This window comes from Callithrix jacchus, chromosome 5 (genome assembly GCF_049354715.1).
Source record: "Callithrix jacchus isolate 240 chromosome 5, calJac240_pri, whole genome shotgun sequence".
Taxonomy (NCBI): domain Eukaryota; kingdom Metazoa; phylum Chordata; class Mammalia; order Primates; family Cebidae; genus Callithrix; species Callithrix jacchus.
In genome coordinates this window covers 112778590-112801739 of record NC_133506.1, presented here as the reverse complement: position 1 = coordinate 112801739, position 23150 = coordinate 112778590, and positions in this window count along the sequence as shown.

Genomic DNA, 23150 nt, shown 5'->3' with positions numbered 1-23150 from the left:
AGAGCAGTCACACATAGAATGTACAGCACTTAACTTATCCAGCATTAAATACTGATAACATATGTGAAGTGTTTTCTACCAGGATAGCTTATTTGAGACTCAGTTTCAATGATTTTATTGGAGGCAATTCATGCACATAGCTTCTGCCTAGCACGTACCAAAATTCGAAGTTCCCAGAAGGAAAGCTGGTGTTTGGCATAAACCACATGGCACAGTTCAGGCTAGTGAGCCACTAGTCACAATTTCTAGGAATAGTGAGAACTGTCCTGGAATCCAAATTCGTAGACACTAGCCAAGGGCCAATCTTGTACGCAGGCCTTTTTATGTTGCTCTTTTCTGCACAAATACTACCTTAGATATAACTTCTTTCAAATTATTTGTATGTCTGTCATATCAAATGATTGTCATCATGATAATGCAAGTTATGTGTTCAAAGGCAGAACTAGAAAGGGATATGCAGGGGCCTGATATATACTAATATAGATTTAATAAATGTAAGTAACCTTAAGAGCAGACTAGTTCTTAGAGGACTATGAGGAGACTTAGATTCCCACACAATAATAGTGGGAGACTTTAACACCCCACTGTCAATTTTAGACAAATTGAAAAGACGGAAAATTAACAAGAATATCCAGGACTTGAACTCAGATCTGTACCAAGTGGACCTAATAGACATATATAGAACTCTACACCCCAAATTAACAGAATATACATTCTTCTCAGTACTATATAACACTTATTCTAAAATTGACCACATAATTCGAAGTAAAACACGCCTCAGCAAATGAAAAGGAATGGAAATCCTAACAGTCTTTCAGACCGCAGTGCAATCAAATTAGAACTAAGGATTAAGAAACTCACTCAAAACTGCACAACTACATGGAAGTAAACAATATGCTCCTGGATGACTACTGGATAAATAATGAAATGAAGGCAGAAATAAAGATGTTCTTTGAAACCAATTAGAATGAAGACACAATGTACCAGAATGTTTGGGACTCATTTAAAGCAGTATCTTGAGGGAAATCTGTAGCACTAAGTTCCCACAAGAGAAAGGAGAAAATACCTAAAATCAACACCCTAACATCATCATTAAAAGAACTAGAGGAGAAAGATCAAATGAATTCAAAAGCTAGCAGTACACAAGAAATAACTAAGATTAGAGCAGAACTGAAGGAGCTGGAGAAACAGAAACCCATTCAAAAATCAATAAATCCAGGAGCTGGTTTTTTGAAAAGATCAACAGAATAGATAGACCACTAGCCAGACTAATAAAGAAGAAAAGAGAGAAGAATCAAATAGATGCAATAAAAAATGATAAAGGGGATATCATCGCCAATCCCACCGAAATACAAAGTACCATCAGAGATTACTACAAACACCTCTATGCAAATAAACCAGTAAATCTAGAAGAAACAAACAAATTCCTGGACACTTACACTATCCCAAGACTAAACCAGAAAGAAGCTGAATCCATGAGTAGACCAGTAACAAGGTATGAAATTGAGGCAGCAATTAGTAGTCTACCAACCAAAAAAGTCCAGGACCAGACGGGTTCACAGCCAAATTCTACCAGAGGTACAAAGAGGAGCTGGTACTATTCCTTATTTAAAAATAACTGCAGATGAATTAAAGACGTAATCATAAGACCATAAAAACCCTAGAGGAAATCCTAGGCAATACCATTCAGGACATAGGCATGGGCAAGGACTTCATGACTAAAACACCAAAAGCAATGGCAACAAAAGCCACAATAGACAAATGGGATCTATTTAAACTTAAGAGCTTTTGCACAGCAAAAGAAACTATCATTAGAGTGAACCACCAACCAAGAGAATGGGGGAAAAATTCGCCATCTACCTATCTGACAAAGGGCTAATATCCAGGATCTACAAAGAACTTAAACAAATTTGTAAGAAAAAACAACCCCATCAAAAAGTGGGTGAAGGATATGAACAGACACTTCTCAAAAGAAGATATTTATGCAGCCAACAAGCATTAATAAAAAGCTCATTATCACTGGTCATTAGAGAAATGCAAATCAAAACCACATTGAGATACCATCTCATGCCAGTTAGAATGGCAATGTTTAAAAAATAAGGAGACAACAGTTGCTGGAGAGGATGTGAAGAAACAGGAACAGTTTTACACTGTTGGTAGGAGTGTAAATTAGTTCAACCATTGTGGAAGACAGTGTGGCGATTCCTCAAGGATCTAGAATAGAAATACCATTTGACCCAGAAATCTAATCCCAGAGGATTACAAATTATTCTATTATAAAGACACATGTACACATATGTTTACTGTGGCACTGTTAATAATAGCAAAGATTTGGAACCAGCCCAAATGCCCATCAAAGATAGACTGAATAAAGAAAATGTGGCACATATACACCATAGAATACTATGCAGCCATAAAAAGGGGTGAGTTTGTGTTCTTTGCAGGGACGTTGATGAAGCTGGAAACCATCATTCTCAGCAAACTGACACAAGAAGAGAAAACCAGACACCACATGTTCACTCATAAGTGGGTGTTGAACAATGAGAACACATGGACACAGGGATTGGAATGTCACACCCTGTGGCCTGTTGGGAGGTGGGGTATCAGGGGAGGGATAGTAGGGAGTAGGGTGATAGGAGAGGGATAGCATTAGGAGAAATCCCTAATGTATATGACGGGGTGTTGGATGCAGCATGGTATTACATAGGTATACACCATAGCACGTGTATACCTATGTAACAAACCTGCACATTCTGCACATGTACACCAGAACTTAAAGTATAATTTTAAAAAAGTAAAGAAATAGAAAGATGTTTTAATTTAAAAAAAAGAGTAGACTAGTAAAAGGTAGTAAAATAGTTGTGAAGATATATGTTTTAAGTAGGTATTACCTTTGTTTTTATTTTTATTGATTTTTTTAAATGTAACTTATTTGACAACTGTCTTGGGAAATCTCTGAAAACTTTTCCTTCAGTGTTGACTGACTTTACCACAACCCAATAATGCAAGTAGCTATCAATCCTCTGTTCATATCCTGTCTACTAATATTCTACTGACCTCTCTCAAGTCAAAGATGGGGAAGCATAGTTCTATGAAGGTGAGGAACAGGATAGAAGGTTTGCTCAAAATACTTCTAACCTATCACAGAATCTCCTATTTTGAGGATCATTTTAGAGTTTTCACCTGTTTTGTCTTATATCATTCTAATTTAACTTCATGCATAAAGAAATTAAGTTATTGGTTTTATCTTTTATCCAGTATCTTTCTCACAGGGGTAAAATATAAACAAGAGCCAGAGGAGGGAGATAGTTTTTTAAAAAAGCAAAGAACAACAACACCACCAAAAACTAGGTTTTGTTGTTGTTGTTGTTCTTTGCTTCTTTTAGGTGCCTCCAATTTAAACTCAATGCAATGTTTCTCAGAAAAGAATAAAGTGAACATTACCAAGGGGCCTGTAGTGTCTCACTGGATTTTTAGTTTATAGATTCTTGGTAGCTTCTTTCCAAGATTTTTGTTTAAGACCTCTTCAATGCATTATGCAGCTTGAAATGATAGAATTTCTGAGTCTCTACTTCATAAAGTTTGCTTCCAACTTACAAATGCCTTGAAGCCTCTAAAGACTTGGCTGTGTAAAAGTATTTATAAAGCTGGCCCACTTAAAGCAACCAAATTTGATGATCATTATATTCTTGGAGAAAGGTAGCCCAATCCTCAGGACAATGACTATATGCCCTACTGCACTTGAGAAGCCCTTAAGAAATAACATTAAGTCAACACTGGTAATGAAATAAAAGCAGAGGGTGACATGTTGACATAGTAATCCTTATGTGATTTACATTCAGTTCCTTACCATTAACAGATGCTTTAAACTATATTAAAAAATAGACTAATTGCCACACCGTTTTTATGTCCCTAAGATTGTAGAGGATAAAGAAATAAGGGGCCACTGCCCTTTCCTGCTGGAAAATGTCTCCAGGAGACATTTCATTAGAAAACACTTTAGGGCTTATAGAGAACCAATGCTACCATCAACATCACTTCTACCTCTGATCCAGTCTTCCTGTCTTCAGATAATTTTCATATATGCTTTATTATCCAAACTAGATTATAAAGCCCTTCAGAAAAGTAATTTTATCTTCTCTGCCCATTATATCATTTTAGATGCTTTTAAAGCTTTAGTACCTGTCACAGGGAAGGACAGGGACAGAAAAACAGGAATAGTCACAGTTTATAATTCATTGGTCACATTAATTATATTGTACTTCTTACTCACTGATGCATGTCCTCACAAAGCTTTTATTATATCCACAATTGCTGCCTGTTAACAAATGCTCCAGGGGTGTTAGTATAGGGTAGCTTTTAGAATCTTGCCCTAAACACCACTGTCACCACTACGACTTATTTAGCCCCTTTGACCTCACCACACCAAACTATCTGCTTTCTTGTCCTTTGTTTCAGTTTATGCTTCTTATGTGCTGGATACTCTGTCTAGGATTGCCATCTTAAGCCTGCTCATACTTCAAATCTCAGTTTCACAATGACTTTACCTAGAAAATAATTATTGATCCCACAGCCTAGGTTGGAGACATTCTGTTTCTACCATATGCTATGACTGTGTCTACCTTAACATTTATGAGTTGGTGATTACTGATCAATCTGCAAGCTTCTGCTAAATTGTAAGCCTCTTAAGGAGAGAAGCTCTACTGTACCTGGATTTTTGTATGCAACACCTCTATGAGGTCTAGAACAAAATAGGCCCCCAATCCACACTTATTCTGGAAACTAACGGACATGAAAAAAGATGCAAAAAGATATTTCTCCACTTGAGATTGTCAATATCAGTAATATATTTGCATTCTAAGCATACTGGCTATCATCTGGACTCTGAATCCCGTGGAAATCTGAAAAAAATAAGCAATAACTAAAATAAAGCTTTATATTTTTTGAAATGTCCTTTAGTACAGCTAACTCTGACTAATACTTTCAAAGGATAATTCCATAAATCCATAAATCTCAAAGAGAAACTCCAAAACTACTGTCTGAAATAGATTTCCATTGATATGAAAATCTTAGATTAAGATAAATTGTCCTTTTCATAGTTTTTTTGATTGTCAAAATTTACCAACTCTTTCTGTCTGTATCTCTCTCCATAAATGGCAGAGTTTTTACTGTTGTTGTCATCACTATAGATTTCTCAAATGTTCCCTTCTGACTAAGGACATTCTTCTAGGTTTCTATTTCATCTCTCTGTCTTTGACAAAATGGTTCTTTTAATCTAGGTCAAGTAAGATATAGATCATATTAACTTGAATTTTGAATTCTATGTCTTCTGCATCTGCCTCTGAATATTCCACAGGAATATTATTGCTTAATGTTCCACATCTTAAATTGATTACCTTACATAGAGTTTCAAAGAGATCTCATAACCAAATAATTACAAGGTTCCAGGTATTGTACTAGTCTTTTTTTCTAGTAAAATAAGCATATAATGAAAGAGTATTTGGAAATAGAGCTAGAGTAATTTATTCAAGTAGGTCTTTGATTAATTGAATGAATGATAAGTCTATGAATAAATGGACTAAGAAATTTCAGATTAATGATTTTTTGGAGTAACTGCATTAAAAAACTGATGTAAAATTATTTAAATTGTCCATATTAAATTACAGCATTACATGAATTGATGCCTAAATTTTGAGCTCCAAATGTTTTTCAAAATTTTATTTTAATACAAAATAAATATTGATTCTAGTATATACTTCAGTCATTAATCTTATTTTTTTAAGTTGTTTCCACATTTGTTATTCTAGGATCCATTATCCTCCATATGTCAGTGGTAGTCTTCTGCTAAGGAATTTATCTAAGCTGGAACTGTTTTCTAGAAATTCTGTCTCTATTTGATTCCAGGTTATGATTGGTTCATGTGAAATTGGCATGAAACTTTTTATGGCTAAAATGCAGCAGAAGCCCTTACATACTGAAGGTGAGAGTGGGGAACCACACACTATTGTAGCTCACAGATAATAAGCTCTGTGCTGGTGGCTTGCTTTCTTGGGATAATGAAGCAACTGTGCCTGTAGCTCCTCACATTCCAAGGTGTCTCCTTTAAATTTCAGGAACCTAGGTTAGGCTCATGTGTACCTCTTTGGCCAAGGATGCTAGCTACTTCTGTTCATCCCCACCAGCATCTATGGCAGAGACCATGAAGACAAATGAGGCTTGGAATTTATCCTCACACCCATCACTCTGTCCTCACACTTCTGTTGTTCATATATACTATTTCTTCCTGTGACTGATTTTCCTCATCCTTAGAAACTTCAGACCCTCCATTAAACAAAGATGCAACAGCTTTCCCTAAATTTCTTCACCAGTTTCCACAATTGCCTAAAGGCTAATCTCCATAATTAATCTCTTATTACATATTGATCATAATATTTCTGATTATTTGAAATAATCCTAACCGTTACATCCTATATCAGACCTTATGTAGCTCTTACATATGACCTTGGCAGCACAGGTAGATTACCACTGCTGTGATGTGTTTACACTGATTCAAAACCCTATAATATTATGTATTCTGTAGTGCTGAAATTGAGAATTAGCAGATCTAGCATGAGGAGTAAAATTAGGGGCATTTATTACTACAGTATTTATTTATATCTATTTATATGGTAGCTCAAAGAACTCCTAGAAAAAAAATAGAGTCTACAATTATTTCTGAGAAATTTAATACTTAGTAATTGGTAGAACAGGTAGAAAATCAGTAAAGTTATAGAGAACACGAGTAACACTATTAACCAAATTATTTTAACAACCTAAATGAAAATTATGGAATAATCCACCCAACAATAAAATACATATTCTTTTTAAGACCACACAGAACATTCACAAAGATAGACTCAATTTTAAGCAATAAAATAAGTCTCAAAAATTTACAAATAGTTGTAATACTTGTAGCAGTGGTGAACTTATACCAGCAATGCGAACATTTTTCTTTCACTAAAAAAAATAATTGTGTGTGAGTGTGTGCATATGTGTCATGAGGAGAAGGTGGTGAGAAACAGTGTCTGGTTTTCTGGTATGAGTTATTTCTGTTCAAATAACAAACTGACTTACAAAAATAGCTATGGCTTTTAAGTCCATATCTTGTAAGAGCTCATACTTTGTCAGAGTTACAGACTCAATAAATATACATATCAGTATATACACATCCACACACATATATGGGCTGATATATGTGTGTATATACATGCATGCACACACGTGTTATATATGTAGGTATGTATATGTGTGTAGTATATAAGACAAATATAGATTACCATGGAAGAATATACAAGGAAGTATTCAATTACTAGTGTCAGCAGTGGAAATTAATAACAAAAGCCTTCACAGAAGTACAGTTTTAAGATATGAATAGAAGTTCATCAAAAAGATAAGAAGAAATAAATTATAAACATGAAGTTCATCATGTGTAATAGGAAAGAGCTCAAAGACATGTTTGAGAACAGCTAAAAATTTTGGGTGATTAGAAGCTGTGCAAGAGAAATAGTTAAAAGTATAGCTGCTAGATATTTGGAGGCTAACTTTTGAAGAGCTTTAGATTATATGTAGAGAAGGTAAGGTTTTTATCTTGAAGAATATGGCAGCCAACAGAATCGTTTTTATATGTTTGATATTTAATATCAGATACTTTTTTTTTTTGAGAAAGAGCCTTGCTCTGGCACCAGGTTGGAGTACAGTGGCACAATCTCAGCTAACTGCAACCTCTGCCTCCTGGGTTCAAGTGATTCTCCTGCCTCAGCCTCCCAAGTATCTGGGACTACAGGTACACACCACCACGCCCAGCTAATATTTGTATTTTTAGTAGAGACAGGGTTTCACCATGTTGGCCATGATGGTCTCAATCTCTTGACCTTGTGATCTTCCCAACTGGTCCGCACAAAGTGCTGGGATTATAGGCATGAGCCACCACATCTGGCCCTGATAACATTTTTTAATATGACAATTGGTAATAATATAGAAAATGGTTTGGGACAGGGAAAGAATTACAGTAAGAAGTTAGTTGAGACACCACAGGAGGATGTTGTGATCTGCAGATAAGCAACTTCAGTACCACCTGGGAGCTCCTGAGAAAGATAGACCATCAGGCTCCACCAAAACTTTAATGTGCACATGAACCACCTGGAAATTTTTCTAAAGTCTGATACCAATTTAGCAGTTTTGGTATGGGAACCAAGATTTAGCATTCTTATGCAACTTCTATGTGATGTCTAAGTGGTGATCTATAGTGTTCACTTTCAGTAATAAGGGCAAGGTAGTAGGAGTCAAAGATGGTTAGCAGGCATTGTGAAACAATTAAGATGACATTCAGAAAACAGAAGTGCCAGGAATTACAGTCATCAAAGATTCAAGGTGACTGGGCAGATATTATTGATAATAGATCCAAGATGGCCCTTTTAGGAGCAGCTCAGGATTGCAGCTCCCAGGGAAAGCGCAAAGGCTGAGTGGATGCCGCATTTCCAGATGGATCTTTATTTCCCATAGACCAGGAGATTCCCAGGCGGAGGAGCCCTACGGGTGCCCAGCGTGGCTGTTTTGGCTGGCGCAGCTGTTTTGCTGGCCCCACAGTGTGGTGGCTCTCTGCACAAAATACACTGGTCTGACTGCCCTTTTAAGCTGGCCAGGAGATTCCTGGGCAGCGATGATGTTTCAGCCAGTGCAGTGGGTCACTGCATGGGAAATCACACAGGTCCGGGTGCCCTTTCAGCAGGTGACTGAACACCTAGGAGAGAGTCAACAGTACAACTTAAAAAAAAAAAAAAAAGGCTCTGAGGCAGGGAGCCAGATGATCAGGCTTGGTGGATCTCACCCACACAAAAACAAACAAAAAAACCCAGCAATTGGAAACGCTCGGGGTTGAGAGTTTCACGGCAAGCACAGCTGAACCCAGGATGGTGCAGCTCGGTGGGGGAGGGGTGTCTACCATTACCGAGGCACTCCACCCCTATGAAGGTAGTCCACCATTTCTGAGGCAGCTTGCCGTTGCCAAGGCAACCCACCATAATAGAGAGAGTCTGCCATTACAGAGGCGGGCCACCATTGCTGAGGCAGTTCTAACCACATCCATATAAACAGGACTACAGGGAAGCTCAAGGGCAGCAGGGCGGAGCTCAGCAAAGCCTCTGCAGGCAGACAGTGACTAGGCTGCCTCCTTGCTGGGCAAGACAGCCCTGAAAAAAAAAAAAAGGCAGCAGCACAACGGACACTCATAAATAAAGCCCTAACTCCCAGGGACAGAGCACCTGGGGAAAAAAAGGCGGTTTATGAGTTCTGCTGCAGCAGACTTAAATGTACTTGCCTAGCAGCTCTGAAAGAACAGTGGACCTCACAGCTCAACACTTGAGCTCCTATAAAGAACAGACTGTCTCCTCAAGCAGCTCCCTGATCCCCGTATGTCCAAAGAGTCACCTCACAAAAGACTGATCAGACTGACATTTGGTGGGCATCATTCTGGGACAAAGATAGCAGAAGAAGAAACTGGTAGCAACCCTTACTGTTCTGCAGCAGCTGCAGGTGATCCCCAGGCAAGCAGGGCCTAGAGAGGACCTCAGCAGTCCTACAGCAGAGGGGCCAGGCAGTTACAAGGAAAAATAAGAAACATAAATAACTTCATCATCAACAACCTGGATGTCCACTCAGAGACCCAATCTGAAAATCAGCAACTACACAGACGACAGGTGGATAAATCCACAAAGATGGGAAGAAACGAGCGCAAAAAGGTGGAAAACACCCGAAACCAGAACACCTCACCTCCTACAAGGGATTGCAACTCCTCACCAGCAAGGGAACACAGCTGGATGTGTGTGATATGTGAATGAGTGTGATGAACTGACAAAATCAGAATTCAGAAGGCGGGTAATGAGAAACTTCTGTAAGCTACAGAACATGTTCTAACTCAATACAAAGAAACTAAGAACCTTGAAAAAAGATTTGATGAAATGATAACAAGAATGGACAACTTAGAGAGGAATATGAGTGAAATGATGGAGCTGAAAAACACAACATGAGAACTTCGTGAAGCATGCACAAGTTTCGACAGCCAAATTTACCAAGCAGAAAAAAGAATATCAGAGGTCGAAGATCAACTCAATGAAATAAAATGAGAAGGCAAGATTAGAGAAAAAGGTAGAAAAAGGAATGAACAAAGTCTTCAAGAATGTGGGACTATGTGAAGAGACCTAATCTACATTTGATAGATGTACCTGAATGTGACAAAAAGAATGAATCCAAGCTGGAAAATACTCTTCAGGATATTATTCAGGAAGAATTCTCCAACCTAGCAAGGCAGGCCAATATTCAAGCCCAGGAAATAGAGAGAACACCACAAAGATATTCCTCGAGAAGACCAACCCCAAGGTACATAATAGTCAGATTCACCAGGGTTGAAATGAAAGAGAAAATGCTAAGGGCAGCCAGAGAGAAAGGTCAGGTCACCCACAAAGGGAAGCCCATCAGACTCATGGCAGAAACCCTACAAGCCAGAAGAGAGTGGGGGCCAATATTCAAAATTCTTAAAGAAAAGAACTTTCAACCCAGAATTTCATATCCAGCAAAACTGAGCTTCATAAGTGAAGGAAAAATAAAATCCTTTGAGAACAAGCAAGTACTCAGAGATTTTGTCACCACCAGGCCTGCTTTACAAGAGCTCCTGAAAGAGGCACTACACATAGAAAGGAACAACCAGTACCAGCCACTCCAAAAACATACCAAATGGTAAACAGCATTAACAAAATGAAGAATCTGCATCAACTAATGAGTAAAACAGCCAGCTAGCATCAAAATGGCAGTAGCAAATTCACACATAACAATATTAACCCTGAATATAAATGGGCTAAATGCACCAATCAAAAGACACAGACTAGCAAATTGGATAAAAAGCCAAAACCCATCACTGTGCTGTATCCAAGAAACCCATCTCACATGCAAGGATACACAAAAGCTCAAAATAAAGAGATGGAGGAAGGTTTACCAAGCAAATGGAGAAAAAACAAAAGCAGGATTTGCAATTCTCATCTCTGATAAAATAGACTATAAAGCAAAAGAGACAAAGAAGGACATTACATAATGGCAAAAGGATCGATACAACAAGAGGAGCTAACGATCTAAAATATATACGGACCCAATACAGGAGCAGCCAGATACATAAGGCAAGGTCTTAATGACTTACAAAGAGGCTTAGACTCCCACACAATAATAGTGGGAGACTTTAACACTCCACTGTCAATATTAGACATATCAACCAGACAGAAAATTAACAAGGATATTCAGAACTTGAACTCAGACCTGGAACAAGCACACCTGATAGACATTTACAGAACTCTCCACCCCAAATCCACAGAATATACATTCTTCTCAGCACCACATCACGCCTACTCTAAAATTGACCACATAATTGGAAGTAAATCACTCCTCAGCAAATGCAAAAGAATGGAAATTATAACAAACAGTCTCTCAGAACACAGTGCAACCAAGTTAGAACTCAGAATTCAGAAACTAACTCGGAACCACACAGCTTAATGGAAAGTGAAAAACTGGCTCTTGAATGGTGACTGGATAAACAATGAAATGAAGGCAGAAATAAAGAAGTTCTTCAAAACCAATGAGAACGAAGACACAACATACCAGAATCTCTCGGACACATTTAAAGCAGTCTCTAGAGGAAAATATATAGCAATAAGTGCCCACATGAGAAGAGTGGAGAGATCCAAAATTGACACCCGATCATCAAAATTGAAAGAACTAGAGGAGCAAGATAAAAAAAACTCAAAACCTATAATAAGACAAGAAATAACTAAGATCAGAGCAGAACTGAAGGAGATAGAGACACGAAAAACCCTTCAAAAAATCAATAAATCTAGGAGGTGGTTTATTGAAAAGATCAACAAAATAGACCACTAGCGAGATTAATTAAAAAAAAGAGAGAGAGAATAAACAAATAAATGCAATAAAAAACAAGGGGAAAATTACCACAGATCCCACAGAAATTAAAACCATCATCAGAGAATATTACAAACAACTCTATGCACATAAACTAGTAAACCTGGAAGAAATGGATAAATTCCTAGACAATTGCATTCTCCCAAGACTAAACCAGGAAGAAGTTGAAACTATGAATAGACCAATAACAAGATCTGAAGTTGAAGCAGCAATTAAGAGCCTACCACACAAAGAAATCCCAGGTCCTGATGGGTTCACAGCCGAATTCTACCAGACACACAAAGAGGAACGGTTAGCATACCTCCTGAAACTATTCCAAATAATCCAAAAAGAGGGAATCCTTCCCAAATATTTTATGAGACCAACATCATTCTGATACCAAAAGATTCAACAAGAAAAGAAAACTTCAGGCCAATATCCATGAAGAACATAGACACAAAAATTTTTGATAAAATACTGCCAAGCCAATTGCAACTGCACATCAAAAAGCTTATCCACCATGATCAAGTAGGATTCATCTTGGGGATGCAAGGCTGCTTCAACATACACAAGTTTATAAACGTAATTCACCACATAAACAGAACCAAAAACAAAACCACATGATTATCTCAATTGATGCAGAGAAGGCCTTTGACAAAATTCAACAGCCCTTTATGCTAAAAACCCTCAATAAACTCGGTATTGAGGGAATGTATCTCAAAATAATAAAAGCTTTTTACAACAAACCAACAGCCAATATCATACTGAATGGGCAAAAGCTGGAAGCATTCACTTTGAAATCTGGCAGTAGACAAGGATGCCCTCTCTCACCACTCCTATTCAATATAGTACTGGAAATTCTAGCCAGAGCAATCGGGCAAGAACAAGAAATAAAAGGGTATTCAAATAGAAAAGGAGGAAGCCAAATTGTCTCTATTTGCAGATGACATGATAGTATATCTGGAAGAACCCGTTGTCTCAGCCCCAAATCTCCTGAAACTGATAAGCAACTTCAGCAAAGGCTCAGGATACAAAATCAATGTGCAAAAATCACAAGCATTCTTATACCCCAATAACAGACTTAAAGAGAGACAAACCAAGAACGAACTGCCATTCACAATTGCCACAAAGAGAATAAAATGCCTAGGAATACAACTAACAAGGAATGTAAAGGACCACTTCAAGGAGAACTACAAACCACTGCTAAATGTAATAAGACAGGACACAAACAGATGCAGAAACATTCCATGTTCATGGTTAGGAAGAATGAGTATTATGAAAATGGCCATACTGCTCAAAGTAATATACAGATTCAACACTATCCCCATCAAGATATCAATGACCTTCTTCACAGAACTAGAAAAAACTACCTTAAACTTCATACAGAACCAAAAAAGAGCCCGCATAGCCAAGTCAATTCAAAGTAAAAAGATCACAGTGGGAGGCATCACACTACCATACTTCCAACTATACTACAAGGCTACAATAATCAAAACAGCATGGTACTGGTACCAAAACAGAGATATAGACTAATGGAACAGAACAGAGGCATCAGAGTGAACACAACATATCTACAACCATACATTATTTGATAAACCTGACAAAAATAAGCCATGGGCAAAGGACTCATGTTTAATAAATGGTGTTGGGAAAACTGGCTAGCCATGTGCAGAAAGCAGAAACTGGGCCCCTTCCTGACACCTTCCACTAAAATTAACTCCAGACGAATTAAAGACTCAAATATAAGACCTAACACCATAAAAACCCTAGAAGAAAATCTAGGCAAAACCATTCAGGACATAGGAGTAGGCAAGGACTTCATGACCAAAACACCATACGCATTGGCAACAAAAGCCAATATAGACAAATGGAACCAATCAAACTCCACAGCTTCTGCACAGCAAAAGAAACAGTCATTAGAGTGAATCGGCAACCAACAGAATGGGAAAAAATTTTTGCAGTTTACCCATCTGACAAAGGGCTGATATCCAGAATTTACAAGGAACTCAAGCAGATTTACAAGAAAAAATAAAAACAAGCTCATTCAAAAATGGGCAAAGGATATGAACAGACACTTTATAAAAGAAGACATACATGAGGCCAACAAACATGAAAAAATGCTCATCATCACTGCTCATTAGAGAAATGCAAATCAAAACTACATTCAGTTACCGTCTCGCACCAATTAGAATGGTGATCATTAAAAAATCTGGAGACAACAGATGCTGGAGAGGATGTGGTGAAATAGGAACACTTTTAACCTGCTGGTGGGAGTGTAAATTACTTTAACCATTGTGGAAGACAGTGTGACTATTCCTCAAGGACCTAGAAATAGAAATTCCATTTGACCCAGCAATCCCATTACTGGGTATATATCCAAAGGATTATAAATTGTTCTACTATAAGGACACATACAGACGAATGTTCATTGCAGCACTGTTTACAATAGCAAAGACCTGGAATCAACCCAAATGTCCATTGATGATAGACTGGACAGGGAAAATGTGGCACATATACAGCATGGAATATTATGCAGCAATCAATAGTGATGAGTTTGTGTCCTTTGTAGGGACATGGATGAACCTGGAGGGCATCATTCTCAGCAAATGGACACAAGAACAGAAAATGAAATACCACATGTTCTCACTCATAGGTGGGTGTTGAACAATGAGAACACATGGACACAGGGAGGGGAGCACTACATACTGGGGTCTATTGGGGGGAATAGGGGAGGGACAGTGGGGGGTGGGGAGTTGCAGAGAGATAGCATGGGGAGAAATGCCAGATATAAGTGAAGGGGAGGAAGGCAGCAAATCACACTGCCATGTGTGTACCTATGCATGTTCTTCACATGTACCCCAAAACCTAAAATTCAATAAAAAAAATAAAGAAATTATTGATATTTCTCTTCATAATTTCAACAAGATGAGAGTATTATATGAATGTAAAATATGTTAATAAAGCACATTTTCATTACAGAAGTAATAAATACTTTCTATTTAAAGTCTGCCCAACACAATATTGTGGAAAAGAATAAAACCAAGTATACATATTTTCAAACCTTCAAAAGTGCCACTTCACAATTTGGTTATTCTAGTCATTTGTTACCTCCTATTGTAGAATCTTATAAACTACAAAAAGGAGCTTAAACTTGAACTGAATGGCAATTAAATAAATATAACTTAGATTTAGGGAGCTGGAGCAATAAACCAAAGTTTATATTGTATTATACATTCTAGATATCAAAAATACTTTGCTTTGCTTTCCTAAAATGTCTACTTTGTTCCTGGTCAAGTTAGTTATCCTGTGCTACAGGTCATATAAATAATATGATGCTGGGTGCTGTGGTGGCTCACGCCTATAATCCCAGCACTCTGGAAGGCTGAGGTGGGTGGATTACCTGAGGTCAGAAGTTTGAGACCAGCCTGGCCATAATGGTCACCCTGTCTCTGCTACTAAAAATACAAAAATTAGCCAGCCATGGTGGCACACACCTGTAATCCCAGATACTTGGGAGGCTGAGGCAAAGGAATTGCTTGAACCCAAGAGGGTTTAAATGAATTGGAAAATATTTTCTGCTTTTCAACATTCTGGTAAAATCTTATTGTGATGTAACCTTTATTTTCTATTGTCTTTATGTTTCTTTTGTACTTTTTCTAATTTTATTTTTGTGGCAGGCCTAGTTTTTTCTGTATGTATTTTACTATTCCATCTTTTATTCTTTTCTTCTTCCTTCCTTCCTTCCTTCCTTCCTTCCTTCCTTCCTTCCTTCCTTCCTTCCTTCCTTCCTTCCTTTTTTTCCTTTTCCTTCCCTTTCTCCCCTTCCTCGGCTTCCTTTCCTTCTTTCCTTACCTTCTTTTCTTCTTTGTTTCTCTTTCCTCCCTCTGTCACTCAGGCTGGATAGAGTACAATACTGAGATCATAGCTCACTGTGGCCTTGTCTTTCCCTTGGTTCAAGTGATTCTCACATCTCAGCCTCCAGAGTAGCTGGGACTACAGGCAGGTGCCATCACACCTAGCTAAAGCCTACTATGGAAGTAAGCTATGGCTTCTGAGAATGAAAGGTAAAATATAATAAGGAAGAATTTAAGGCTATTTCTATGGGGATCATGAATAATCAGCCATTCAAAAACTTAATAACAAAGACAATATCAATGTTTTAGTGCTTGATTCTTTAGGGTCAGCAGATTAGGTGCTTCTTCATTTGGCTTGACTCCCTCATGAAACTTTAATGAGTTGTGAGTCATATAGGCAGTTTACTTTCTGGGATGGCTGGCTATCCACTGGATCAGCTTGGTTCTCATTTCTTCATCTTATTTCAGAGTGTTGCTTAGATCCTTCTAGCAGCCTACCTTGGCAAGTTCTCATGGCTAGACTTCAGTGTAAGTGCAAGGGAACCTTTAGGCTCCCTCTAGAACCAACAATTGATATCCTTTTTATATGAAGAAAAGACTTGGGAATTTATCCTTATGTTTATTGCAGTAACTTGGAAAGTTCATGATCAATATCTGTTGGAATGTGCATGCTCCATTTTCATTTAACTTTCCTTCTGATATTCAGTTACATACATGCCAGACTATTTGATCTCCCACAGACCCTAGACTCTCTGTTCTATTTTTGAATATTTTTTATTTTAGTTGTTATTTGATAGTTTGTATTGTTCTGAATTCAAATTCTATAATTATTTTATATGCTAAGTGATATGGTTTGGCTGTGTCCCAATGCAAATCTCATCTTGAATTGTAATCCCCATTATGCTCCCAGGAAGGATCCCATGGGAGGTAACTGAATCATGGGGGTGGTTTCCCCCATGCTATTCTCGTGATACTGGCTGAGTTTTCATGAGATTTGATGGTTTTATAAGTGTTTGTTGTTTTCCCTGCTTGCACTCATTCCACCCTGCTGCCCTGTGAAGAAGGCTTTTCCTTTGCCTTCCACCATAATTGTAAGTTTCCTGATGCCCTCCCAGCAATGCAGAACTATGAGCAAATTAAACTTCTGTTCTTTATAAATTACTGAAATTTCCATGTCTCTGCTAAAATTTTTCATATATTTTTATATGTTGCACACATTTTGAGCTAGTTTCTTTGGCAGTTTTATCACAGTTATTTTAAATAATATTATAGTTTTATTATAATAATTCTAATATTTGAGGCATCTCTGTATCTACTTTTATCAACTATATTCTCTGTTGCCTTAGTGCTAAACTTGTTCTTTCTCTTTTTCTCACACACTTTCTCTTTTTCCTTTTTGTGTATTTTATCAGTTTATTATATGCTGATCATTTGTGTAATAGTATAGGCAAAAATAAATTATATTTACACTTAGATTAAGGAGTATGACATTTTGTAATAGGCTGCTATAACTGAGAGCTCATTAAATCTGATCTGTACTGATGTAGGCCTGGGATTTATAGCATACATTGTTAGAGTAGCTTTAGTTTCTGTCAGTTCATTACGGGTTTCATATATTTAGAGACTGAACTCAGGTATCTCTGTTCTGTGAATCTGCACCTTTGAGAACTTGTAAGATTCTAGAGACATCTTTGTGCTTTACAGCTGAGCTATCAGCTTTCCAAATTGGAATACCACTCTGCCTTCTATCAAGACAAATGGATTTTTCAGTTTCTGGAAAATTTTCTTTGGTCTCAAAGCCTCCTTCAAATTTTCCAAACCAGGAAAAAGTTTTAACTCTAGCCCTTGCCAGGTTAATTTCAGTGTGCCTTGGATTTATTATTTCAGGAATGCATCTCTGTCCACACCTTCAGAAAGGCAGTTTCTTTGTTGTTGTGGGAGGCCATGAATATCTTTCTCAGGTTTCCTGTTCTGCATCCCGGCTTGTGTAATACTACCCCAATGCAATTGGTGAAGACTCATGGAAGAATCAGTGTGTTTTATGTATGAAGTTCCATGGAATTCTAATTTGTCATATAAGCCAAGATGAGGCTCTTATTCTGTCATTTCAGCTTCTTTCTTTCTACTCCCATTAATGGCAAATTATTCATGCTCTGATCATTCTATCAAACATACATCCAGATCTTCACTTGAAAAAAGATTCAACTGCCTAGAATTTAGATCACAGTTTGTTTGCATCCAGAACTTTCTGATAGTCTCAGAAAAACAATGGTTTTTCTAGTATATTTTGCTTCTTTTAGTTTTTTGGGAAAAAGAAACACTCTCTTTTTATGTTGCATATCCTAATAAGAAGTTATTTCTTAAATTATGTTTATCTTCAAATATTATTCCAAATTAGCATATATTGCTTTAGTTATAAAAAGAGTAAATACACAGGGTAAAAATAATCAGGCATTCCTCCTTCCCCAAAGGAATATAACATTAAATGTTGGGACTTAAAAGCCACTTTCTTTATATTAAGAGATAGTTTACTTGTTGAAAGCAAATGTATTCTATTATTTTGCCTACTTTTACTTTGATAAATGCTGAATTTATAACAAAATTTTGGGTTTATCCTCCTCAATGATATTTCAAACTCTAAAGAAACAACAGCATGTAAACCACAACAGCTGAAAGAGGATATTTTCACCTTCATATAAATAATTAACATGGAGAATCAACTGAGAGTTGCAAGTATGTAGTGATGTGTGACACGTTGTAGTTCAACAAATGAATTTTCTAGCATTTTAATGATTAGAACAATCAGAGCAAAGTAAAAAGTAAATCAAACCAACCAACAAAAATAACAATATGTTTGCATTAAGTTTGTAATTTATATATAACTTAGCTTTACTAGTGTTACATTCATATCTACATAAGCACAAATCTCTCTCTCATATTTCTGGAAGAAATAACAGGCTCATGCAATTTAGAAAAGTTACTATGATGTAGAGGGAACTGAATGATTAATGCAGAATCAATACCACTACCAAAGAGTGTAGCTGATTTATCTTACAATCAACATGGAAAGATCATTTGAACATTATGACTCAGCAGATGTCAAGATGTAAACCTCTCACAAAATGATTTTAAGGCAGGAGATAACTTGCTTACTCTGCAGAAACAGGTAAGAGACAAAATGTTGGTAGATGTTTTCCCAAGGATGTGCTTCAAATGTATCATGTTTGCTTTGTCATTCTCTTCCTCCAGTAATTTTCTTCAGCCATTTGTTGCAGAAGACAAACAATGCAGTCAGCAACAAATTGGACAAAATACTAGTGATCCAGAGAAATTTGGTAAAGTGTGAAATGGCCAAGAGAAATCATTTTACCAAAGCTTGCCTGGAATGGCTCTAAGTTGCCAAGTTAGGTAGGAAAGTATTACAACCACTTGTAATTTACAATTCCATAGTTGTCTATCTTAAAGAGAATCCCTCAAGACTTTGACTATCAAAGTCACCCCCCACCAAAAACAGCCTTTATCTGCCACAAAAGTCTTAACTCCATAAACAATGACACTTATTGAAGTGTGTCAACAGATTAGTCAAGATAAAGCTGAGAAAATTCTAATGTAACAACCTAAAATCTCCAAGCAGAGGCAAATTGCCCAGTGTTCTGGAAAACTAACTATGGCCTCCAGTAAACATTTTTTTTTTTTTTTTTTTTTCAGAAACATGATCCTATAAAATTTGACCCTATTGCAATAAACATCTCTTGCATCTTGTTTGACATTTGCGAATCTTCCCCAAATAAATTCACATACACATTCTCTCTTTTCACCATAATCTCTGCATGGACAGCCCCTTTTAATACTTCAGGTTGAGTGTAAATGCCACCTTTTCTGAGAAACCTTTCTCCATTACCTTATCCAGAAAGTTTTGCCCTTCTTATTCTCCACCTCAGCTTCTTGTTTGTTTCCTTCATGGCTCATGTCTTAATATGTTTTAAAAAATGTGTCTTTATGACTTTTTCCTGCCACAACTGTTAAGTAGATGTAGGCAAAATGTACCTCTTGCATGTTCAATATTTAGCAACTAAAACATTGTAAGGCACAGAGGAGATGCTCAATTAATATTTGTTGCATAAATAAGTACATTAAAATATATATTTCATAGAGTATCCTTTGAACCTTTATTATAGAATTACCCTTTTTTTTAAGTCTCTTCTCTAAGTATAAATAAAATTACTGGACTCTTACTGTAAATAAAAGAAACCCAACACAAATTAAAAATAGAAGAGATATTAAAACATACAATAAACAATCATGGATTGGCCTTCAGAAATGGTAAAAAAACAGGCTTTAAAATGGCATCAGGATCGTATAATTACTGCTTTTCTCTTCATCTTTCAGTCTGCTTCCCATTGAGTCATCTTATTTTCAGGAAAAATTTTTATATGCAGAAATTATGGTTTCTAGCAGACCCAGCCTTACATTCAGTCAGCTTAGCAACAATAGAAAGAATCCATTTTCCCTGTTACCACAGTAAATGACCCACCAAGGGCTCTAATTAGTCTGACTTAAATTAATCTGTGAGGCTAAGTGAATGAACACGTTGATTGATCTAATCTGATTCATTGTCTAACACAAACATTTAACACCACCTTCTGAAAACTTCTTAGGATAAATTTTTTGCACTTGAAAGTACTGGCAAAAGCAAAAGTATAGCTAATCTGATCCACCACACATTTTACTTGTTGCATACCATTTATTAAAGTATCAGACATCATGCTTATCCCCGTAGAGTGCTAGCTGTTTGCTTAGCATGCCTGAGCGCTTTTTGTTGCTAAACAGAGTCCCTTGTTTACCACCTCTCACAATAAATGTCTTATGAATAAATTCATAAATCAGTATTTTTTCTAACTTATTTGGCAGGAAAGTTGGCTGAATATTCTTATTAGATTTAGAATTTAACTTTGTCTTATGAGAATTATTCTTTTGCTGGGTGGAAGGGTGGGCTGTGTGATGGTATACAGAGACAATTCATGGTCACTGAATATAATTTCAGACTAAGACATTCCCAGACAGAATTTGATCACATAATTACATCCTTAAATATAGGATCGGTATAAGGAAACCACAGTGAAATGCTTTTAAAAATGTAAAAGTAAGCTGTCACCATCTGGAATATTATACACATGTTTTTTGGCCCTATACTTCCTATTTTTAAATAAAAGAAAAAAACAAAACAACTATGCTCTGAGCTCTAAGGAGATGCTGATACTTCCATATGAGGCAAACTTTAAGGAATTACGAGTATCTATAGATTTCTTTATATCTGCAGTTCCTGTTAAGGCAGTAAATAATCAATTTGAATAAAACACACACACGCATACTATTTGAAAGACCCAAAAATAGTCAAATCATATACAATTTTGAGTGTGTCTGAAATTCTTTTATCATTCTTGCTACTAGTTATAGTTTTCTAAGGCTTCAGAATGAAACAAACATCAAAAGCCTCACAGGATCTTTGTTAATAAAAAAACTATGAAATCCAAAATTCTCAATTATTTATAATTTCTGCTTTCTTTATTAAATACTACAAAGGGTGCAATATTCAAAACTAGTTAATTATATGCTTCAGAAATGCCTATTTACTTCACAAATGTTTCTTATGAGAGATAATTAATGTAGTTATGTGTAGGAATGTAGGAGATATTTCAGCAAAGCTGTAATTGAAATGTCCAGGTCTTATCATTTATTTACTATAATTACTATGTCAATTTTCCAACCATTTTAAAAGAATTTTTCATAACAAGTTGAAATAAAATTCACAAGAATAAAGACTTTTTAAATTAAAATATTATACAACTGCAAAGAGCCCTTATGCGCTACCAGTTATCAAACTATACTTTAAAAATAAATACTATATTTTGGTCACTTCTTCAGGTCATTTACTTTTTCTATTACTTTTTCATTTTATCACTACCTCCATCCCAAAGTGAGGCATCCACATGGTTTGACTGATTGAAATGGCCCCATCTCAACCAGTGTTGTGTTGTGGTATCAATATTAGTATGTTCTGGGGTTTAGTCTTGTAACAGAAGGCCTGGAGTACAGCTCTCAGGCTGCTGAAAGGGAAGTGAGTCTACAATGAAGTTAACTCAAAGAACAGCATACTGTTAAGGTGAGAAATTGGGCCAGTCCCGAATCATTCCATCAAAACAACCAGTCTCTTATTCTTTAAGCCATTTTGAATTGTTTTTTTCTATAATTTAAAACAAAGCACATTGATATATCTTATAAATAGAACTTATAAAAATTTAAGCAATATGGTTGATGTAAAGTAATCTTTTAAACAAAAAATGTGAAGAGTAGAACAGACCCCAGAAATCAGCCCAAGAAACCATAAAAGAACTTTAAAAAGTAAAGAGAAAAGCTAATAGAAATTCACTTAAGAAGAATGGGATATAAAATATTCTAGGGCCAATATTTTCTATTGTACTAAAATATCTTGTAGCATCAATAAAGGTAGAACATTTGAAATGCATTCTGCAATGGCAGTATAATGCTAATTTCAAAATAAGAAAATTATGGCCCAGAAAAATTATGAACTTAATGCAGTTGGATTATACATTACAAAATTTGAAGAATAATATAAGCAAGAAAAACATATATTTATATGTATATATCCACATATTTAAAAATGCTATAATTAATTAAGCTAGAATTTATTTTAGAAAATAAAGGATGCTTTGAAATTTGAAAATCTATTACTTTGATTTACTCTGTTAATACATTTAAAAGAAAAATGGATGATCATAGTTCAGCAATTGCTGAAAGAATTTACTAAAAATTAAAGAAATATAAAATCAAAAATAGAAGAAAACTTCATGTAACCAAGAAACATAATAGCATTTAGCAATATTCACCAATGTTGAATAATCCATTTAATATAATAAGAATTAAGGAATAAAAATTATAAATATTGAAAAGGAAAATATATATTTATTATTGAAGTAGCAGAAAGAATATAATGATATTCCAGGAGAACAAACATTTTTACAGCTAGTAAAACAATTTGAAAAAGTTACAAGATAAGTATTTTAAAGTAATTCTTTTACATGTGAAAATCCTAAACTAAACAAAAGATACCCATATTGTATAGCAATATAAAAATGAAGAAGATTAATTTTGGCTAAATTTGAACAACAAAAAGAAACTCTCATTAATATTACTGAATGGAAAGAGTCAGTATGCTCCCCAATTTATTTATAAATTAAATACTCTTGTGGGAAAAAATCACTTTTTTATCCTCCTAGGGGTTTTTTTTGTTTGTTTGTTTTG